This window comes from Tursiops truncatus, chromosome 5 (genome assembly GCF_011762595.2).
Source record: "Tursiops truncatus isolate mTurTru1 chromosome 5, mTurTru1.mat.Y, whole genome shotgun sequence".
NCBI lineage: Eukaryota > Metazoa > Chordata > Mammalia > Artiodactyla > Delphinidae > Tursiops > Tursiops truncatus.
The window spans coordinates 61,305,934-61,314,084 of record NC_047038.1 but is presented as its reverse complement, the minus strand read 5'-3'; the positions used below and the strand labels follow the sequence as shown (position 1 = coordinate 61,314,084).

Here is an 8,151-nt window from a genome sequence, read left to right as displayed (position 1 = left end):
TCACTATTTTTTTTACATTTGTAAATTTAAGGTGTGCAACACGTCGATTTAATATGTTACATATTGTAAAACGATTGTCATTGTAGCTATAGTTAACATCCCTATCATGTCACATAATTATTATTTTTATGTGTGTGGTGGAAATAATTAAGATCTAGTCTCTTAGCCAATTTGAAGATTATAATACAGTATTGTTGTCTGTATTCCCTTTACTGTGTGTTAGATCTCTCGGACTTACTTATCTACTAGTTTGTACCCTTAAACAACATCTCTGCTATTCCTATTTTAACTGTTCCTTTTATTCAGAATTAAGTAGTGCTTCGTTTAGACTGTCATTTCAGGACTGACTCCTTAGAGATGTCACTCCCGACAAGGTCATTCTTACCCCTTTATTTGATCATTTTTGTTCCTGGGAGAACTTATTCTGCACACGCACCCCAACATTTTCTCTTCCCCTGGAATCTCACACTAAAATCTCTTTCCCTTTTCTCACTATTGGCACTGACTTCACTCATTCATACATTTAACAAACCTACTGGGTTCTACTAAGCTCCATAGGGTGTTCTAGGTGCAGTGGATATAGCACTGAACAAAACAGACACAATCCTACATTCTAGTAGGAGGAAAGAGTTAACAACTAAACAATGTGTAAATAATTCTAGATTTTCTAAGTGTTATGAAGGAAATAAACAGTGACTATGATAGGTAATCACGGGGGTGACTTTCTTTAAATAGGGTGATCTTTCCTGAAGAGATGACATTTTTGCCAAGGCCTGAATGAATGATGAGAAGGAGCTAAAAATAAAATTATCTGGGGAAGTAGCTCTTCCTTTACAGGGAAGAATAAGTTCAAAGTCCTGAGGTAGAGAAAAGGGGAGAAGGGGAAAAGATGGTGAGAAGAGCAGATCCAGTAGAGTCTTAAAGGCACTGATAAAAGGGATTTATTGGGATTGCAATGATAAGCCATTGGTGAGCTTTTTAAGCAGGGGAGTGAAAAAATCAGATTAGTGGTTTAAAACACACAGACACACACACACACACACACACACACACACACACACACACACACACACACACACACACACACACACACACACACACACACTACAGACACTGTTAGGGTAAGTGAAATTTTAGGTGCCAAAGAGTGGGTGACTCAAATTCTCCAAGGCTCATATGAGTTTTATTTTTATCCCAGAAGAAAGCTCCAAATTCTGAGTTCTTTGGTTTCTTGCAAGAAACTTAATTTAGGAAACCCTTGGCTATCGCGTTCTCCTAAAATCAGCCTACTTTGGTTTTTGTTTCTTGGTAATTTTTTTTTCTTCCACAGAGGGAAAGCAATGAGATTTAACATTTCCATAAAAGGAAATTAGTTATCATGTTGGTGAATCCCTGGGTTCCTGTAAAACCTATGTCTTTCCTGCAGTTTGGATCCTATAGTTTGATTGTAAGGCTTGTTAGGACCATAACCTATTATGCAGATGAGGCAGAGAGGGAACATCTTGCTTCTCTGTAGACTTTTGAGACCCTGGGCCTTAGATTCATCATATGTAAAATGAGAGGGTTGGTCTAAAACAGAGCTTCTCAAATGTGACTATGGACATTGTGGGCTGCATAATTCTTTGTTGTGAAGGGCTGCCCTATATATTGCAGGGCACTATCAGCATCCCTGACTTCTACCACTACGTGCCAGTAGCATCCCCTGGATATTCAAGAATGTCTCCAGACAGTGCCAAGTGTCCCCTGGGGTGCAAAATCTCCAACAATCGAAAACCACAGGTCCAGAAGGACTTTTTCATTTTCTACTTGCACTTAAATTTTAAATGCATCAGGAGCTCCAGCAATAGTCAGAGCCACTGTTGCACTTTTGATATTTTATGTTATTTAGGAAGACATTTTCTGCTGCGAAATGTTAAGATGTTTTCCCTCTTCTCCTTCTTTATCACCATGACACCAAATTACTGCTCTGAAGTGACTCATACCACAAAAAGCAGTCTGCTAAAGCCACGGTGGATATCATATTCCCTGCTCAAAAACTTGTGTATAATGAATCAAAGCTTGCTTGTTCTTCAGGTATATACGTTCCATTTGTCTTTTTAAGGACCAATGATTCAATAAGGGACGAAGAAAGGGTTGTGCATTTGAGTATGTAGGGATAGAAGTAAAAGATGATAATGAATTAGATTAGAGCAGTGGCAGGAGTATTAGAAGTAATATATGTATCGATTTAAGATATGATTTATGGGCACAGCCAAGCTGGCACAACATGGTTATGGATCTGAACAGTCAGTGAGGGAAAGAAAGTATGCCATTGCATTTTTATGGTGAATTATCTAACTTTTAAAAACTTCTCTTTTCTCTGATACACTAGAAAAATAGAATATAAATATTCCCCTTTATTCCTAGGACGAAATTAATCGTTCTATGAAACTAATGGATTGGACTGGGTTTAATGAGCTGTCAATGTATACGGTGAAATAAAAAGAGAGTTTGAGGTTTGTCAGGAGGGAATAGGAAGTAAGTATTTCCATGAGAAATACAGAGTCTGAAGTCTGAGGGCAAGAGGAAGATGAAACGGGGCTATTTAAAAGGCCCCATGAGTTTAGGATCTGATTGCAAAATGATTTCCCTAAAACAGGGCACTTTGGCTTAAAAGTGAAGGACTGTGCGTAGACCCACTACAAGGAGCTTTGTTCAAGTGCCCTGGGAGCTTGTGGAGCAAAGTCCTTTTTTTCCATGTTTTCCTTTTTTATGTATAATTCTTAAATAGACTTTATTTTTTAGAGAAGTTTTAAGTTCACAGGAAAATTGAAAAGATACAGAGATTTCCCATTTACTTCCTTCCCCCTCACATTCATAGTCTCCCCCATTATCAATATTTCTGAGCAGAGTGGTACATTTGCGACAATTGATGAAACTACACTGACACGTAATTGCCTAAAGTCCATAGTTTGCATTAGGGTTCACTCTTGGTGTTGTACATTCTATGGGTTTAGACAAGTGTAAATGGCATATATCCACCATTATAGTATTAAACAGAGTAGCTTCACTGACCTAAAAAGTCCTCTGTGAGGAAGCTTTCTTCCAAATGTTTAATTAGGAAAAGTGGGGAGTTGGGGTGAAAAATTGTTCAGGAAGCTCTTGACTACTGTTTGAGACCCCTCTTCACCTGCACAACTGCTGCAGAGCCTCTGGGATCTGAAGCCAGTACAGCTGTCGCTGGGGCATAGACAGGCCCTGGCAGAGCTCCCTGGAGAGGACACCTTGGCCTGCTTGCTCCCACCAGTCTCCCTGTGGCCACTGCAGCTGGGGGATTCACTTCAGTGCCTTTTCGGAAGGTTCTCTAGCCAATTCAGAGCCTGCAGCAGACTTTCTGCTCCTTTCCCTGGGATATAGGCATCTACGTCAGTTCCTGGGTGGATGGTCCTCGTTTCAGGCCTGTCCTCATGGGAAGCTAATCCCAGCACTGGAGACTGCACAGGTCTGAGAAGAACAGAGGTGCTCATGTAGAGAGGTGGCCTGTGGGAAGAACAGGCACTGGCCTGCCCTGCAGGCAGTTCCAACATGTAACTCAGCACTCTGAGGCTGGAGCTCAGTAGGGAATTCGGTATAGCTGGTGGATTCATGGTAGGACCATGGACAGAGGCTTCAGAGACAGGGGTGGGGATCCAGCAGGTGCCCATCAGAGGGCTAGAAAGATACCTTAGCCGTTTTTTTGGTTTTTTGTTTAAATTCAAGGTAACACGTTGTTCAAATCTAAAGTTAGAAAATCACATTACATTTTGCTTACGAAACAAGTATGATTCAGAACTATTTTATTACAATATCACCAATTTTAAATTAGACAATATCGTGGATGTTTATGTTTACAAATAGTACATAAAATTAGAGTGATATTTCATTTGTCTTGCTTTTCCAGGGCATAGAAAATTCACACAGCATAGAGAAGGTGTCATACTGGCTTAAGTTTATCAGAATTTCTTTTCTTGTTAAAATTTTTTTTAAATTTTATTTGTTTATTTTTTTATTGAGGAATAATTGACATATTATATTAGTTTCAAGTGTACAACTTAATGATTCAATACTTTTATACATTGCAAAATGTTTCCCACAGTAAGTCTAGTTAAAGTCTGTCAGCATACATTACTACAAAATTTTTTCTTTCGATGAGGACTTTAAAAATTTAATCTCGGCTCGCTGCCCCGAGCCTCCCATGCCGGCGGGCCAGCCGGGCGGCCGGGCCGGCGGGCGGGGAGCGCGGGGGTCGCGGGGAGTTCCGGTTCCGGTTGTTTGTGCAGCTGGAGCAGCGGCTCTGGGAAAGATGGTGGCCCGGGCGGCTTTCCAGTCTGTGGCTCCGAGCGGCGGCGCTGGAGCCTCAGGAGGGGCGGGCGCGGCGGCTGCCCTGGGTCTGGGCGGGCCTCCGGGGCCTCCGGTGCGAATGGGCCCGGCGCCGGGTCAAGGGCTGTACCGCTCCCCGATGCCCGGAGCGGCCTATCCGAGACCAGGTATGCTACCAGGCAGCCGAATGACACCTCAGGGACCTTCCATGGGACCCCCTGGCTATGGGGGGAAACCTTCAGTCCTACCTGGCCTGGCCCAGTCAGGGATGGACCAGTCCCTCAAGAGACCTGCACCTCAGCAGGTCCAGCAGCAGGCAGTCCAAAATCGGAACCACAATGCAAAGAAAAAGAAGATGACTGACAAAATTCTACCTCAAAGGATTCGTGAACTGGTACCAGAATCCCAGGCCTATATGGATCTCTTGGCTTTTGAAAGGAAACTGGACCAGACTATCATGAGGAAACAGCTAGATATCCAGGAAGCCTTGGAACGTCCCATCAAGAAAAAACGGAAGCTGCGAATTTTCATTTCTAACACTTTCAATCCGGCTAAGTCAGATGCTGAGGATGGGGAAGGGACGGTGGCTTCCTGGGAGCTTCGGGTAGAAGGACGGCTCCTGGAGGATTCAGCCTTGTCCAAATATGATGCCACCAAACAAAAGAGGAAGTTCTCTTCTTTTTTTAAGTCCTTGGTGATCGAACTGGACAAAGACCTGTATGGGCCAGATAACCATCTGGTGGAATGGCACAGGACCGCCACTACCCAGGAGACAGATGGCTTCCAGGTGAAGCGGCCAGGATGTGTGAATGTACGGTGTACTGTCCTGCTGATGCTGGATTACCAGCCTCCTCAGTTTAAATTAGACCCTCGTCTGGCTCTGCTGCTGGGCATCCACACCCAGACCCGTCCAGTGATCATTCAAGCACTGTGGCAATATATTAAGATGCATAAGCTCCAGGACCCACATGAGCAGGAGTTTGTTATCTGTGACAAGTACCTCCAGCAGATCTTTGAGTCTCAACCTATGACGTTTTCAGAGATCCCCCAACAGCTCCACGCCTTGCTTATGCCACCAGAGCCCATCATCATTAATCATGTCATCAGTGTTGACCCGAATGATCAGAAAAAGACAGCGTGTTATGACATCGATGTGGAAGTGGATGATACCTTGAAGACCCAGATGAATTCTTTTCTGCTGTCTACTGCCAGCCAGCAGGAGATTGCTACTCTAGACAACAAGATCCATGAGACAATAGAAACTATCAATCAGCTGAAGACCCAGCAAGAGTTCATGCTGAGCTTTGCCAGAGACCCTCAGGGTTTCATCAATGACTGGCTTCAGTCCCAGTGCTGGGACCTCAAGACCATGACTGATGTGATGGGTAACCCAGAAGAAGAGCGCCGAGCTGAGTTCTACTTCCAGCCTTGGGCACAGGAGGCCGTGTGCCGATGCTTCTGCTCCAAGATGCAGCAGAGACGACAAGAATTAGATCAAGCCCTGGGAATCCGAAACACATAGGGCTTCTCCCACAGCCCTGATTTGGCTGCACCGATTTCTTTATTTGGGCCCTGTGCTGCCTGCCTCATAGCACCTTCCCTGGTCTTGCTTGGGGCCTTCCGGGGGATGCTGTTGCTTCTAGGACAACACCAATGAAGAGGCTCTCACATGATACCTGTTACCCTCTTCTCCCACCCCATCCCTTCCTACCCCCAGCTTCCCTTTGCCCCACAAAGTTCCCATGTGCCTGTACCCTCCCCTGGTCTGCATAGGACCTCTAGATAGTATTAGAGAGAGAACCTGTAGTGGTAATCAGTGCATTGAATGGATTGGGCCTAAGGCCAAGTGGTCTTCAAGGGGACCAGCTACACTGATCCTGCCCTTCAGAGACCCGGGAGTTGGGATCTTTAGCCCTTCTCCGAGACTCAGGCCTGGGGGCACTCTATAAGCTAGTTGATCTTGGCTTTCCTGATAACAGAATCCAGTTTCCTTCCTTCCCAGGTTTGGAGCAAACTGTCCCTTCACTTGTTGCCCTCTAGCACTAAAGGAATCCTGGTTCTTGGGCTCCACTGAGCCCCAGGTCCGTCTGCAGCCCTCTGGATTGGCCTGCTGTCTCAGTGCTTCTCTTACTCCCTCGTAGGGGGTCCACATCAGTATTAGAGTTAGTTCTCTTAGTATTGCTCCCTCTCACCACACTCCCTGTAGCTGCTTTTTAGGATTCCCTCCTACCTGTCCTAACCCAGGGCATTTGAGTGGGGGAATCTTGCCTTTCTCTGTCAGAGCCCCAAGGGTCCTCACCTAGGGTACTGTCATTGCCAGCAGAGGCTGTTCCTTTCTGCTGTTGCTTGGAGGTGTGACTCATTCATTCATTCCACTCTGCCTCCCCCATCCTTTCATGGAGAAACAGGCCTAAAATCAAACGGGTAAAAGCCCTGGGCCATCCCTGTCTTCCTGTCCCTTGTCTGCCCAGTTGACACCCACTGGTGACTTCTAGGGCACTGAGGAGTGAAAGCGCCTAAGGCTGGAGAATAGCTCTGAGTTGGGTTTTTGACTCTTCCCTCTCCCTGCCTCACAGGATTGTGACTACCCAGCCCCTGCCCTCAAAAGCTTCAGACCCCTCAGGTAGCAGCAGGACCTCGTGATCTTGGCCCCTTGCAACTGAGATGGTTTTGCATCTTTCCAGGGGAGCCTCAAATTCTTCTTCCCAGGTTGTATCACCCCTGAGTTAGCATATCCCAGGCTCGCAGACTCAACACAGCAGGGTGGGAGACAGCTGGGCACAGAGGGGGAATTCCGTTCAGCATGGGCTCTAAACCCGCAGAACTGACAGTGAGATTTATACTTTCATAAGTTTTCTATTAGTAAATTTTGCCCCACACCTTTTTCAGCTTAAAAGAGCCCCTTTAACACTTCTTGTACTGCTGTTTTAATGGTAATTAACTCCTTTAGTTTTTGTTTTTCTGGAAAACTCTTTATCTCTTCTTCAATTCTGAATGATAACTTTGCTGTGTAGAGTATTCTTGGTTGGGAACATTTTTCCTTTAGCATTTTGAATACACCATGCCACTCACTTCTGGCCTGCAAAGTTTCTGTGAAAAAATCTGCTGATAGTCTTATGGTGGTTCTCTTGTCCACAACAAGTTTTGTTTCTCTTTCTGATTTTAAGATTCTCTCCTTGTCTTTAAATTTTGACAGTTTAATTATCATGCATCTTGGTGTGGGTCTCTTTGGGTTCATCTTATTTGGAATTCTCTGGGTTTCCTGTATCGGAATGTCTGTTTCCTTCCCCAAGATAGGGAAGTTTTCAACCATTATTTCTTCAAATAAGTTTTCTCCTTTTTCTTTCTCTTTTTCCTTCTTGGACCCCTATAATGTGAATGTTAATATGCTTTATGATGTACCATAAGTCTCTAAGCTATCTTCACTTTTTTTCATTTTGCTGCTCAGATTTAATAAGTTCCAGTGTGCTGTTTTTGAGTTCACTGATCTATCTTTACTTCATTTAGTTTGCTTTTGAACAACTCAAGTGTATTCTTCAGTTCAATTATTGTATTATTCAGCTCCATGACTTCTATTTGGTACTTTCTTATATTTTTCTCTCATTTTGTTGAAGTTCTTACTGTGTTCATCCACTCTTCTCCCATGTTCAGTGAGCATCTTCATGATCATTACCTTAAACTCTTTATCATGTAAATTACTTATCTAATTTTATTAAGGATATTTCCTGAGGTTTTATCTTGTTCTTTTGTTTGGAACATATTCCTCTTTTTCCTCATTTTGCTTGACTCTCTGTGTTGATTTCTATGCACTAG

The 8,151-nt window shown here is 44.0% G+C and overlaps 1 pseudogene; it reads left to right on the top strand.

The window, feature by feature from the left end:
* Window positions 1-4,321: 4,321 nt before the first annotated feature.
* On the top strand, window positions 4,322-5,869 carry LOC101327637 (SWI/SNF-related matrix-associated actin-dependent regulator of chromatin subfamily D member 1 pseudogene; annotated as a pseudogene).
* Window positions 5,870-8,151: the final 2,282 nt, after the last annotated feature.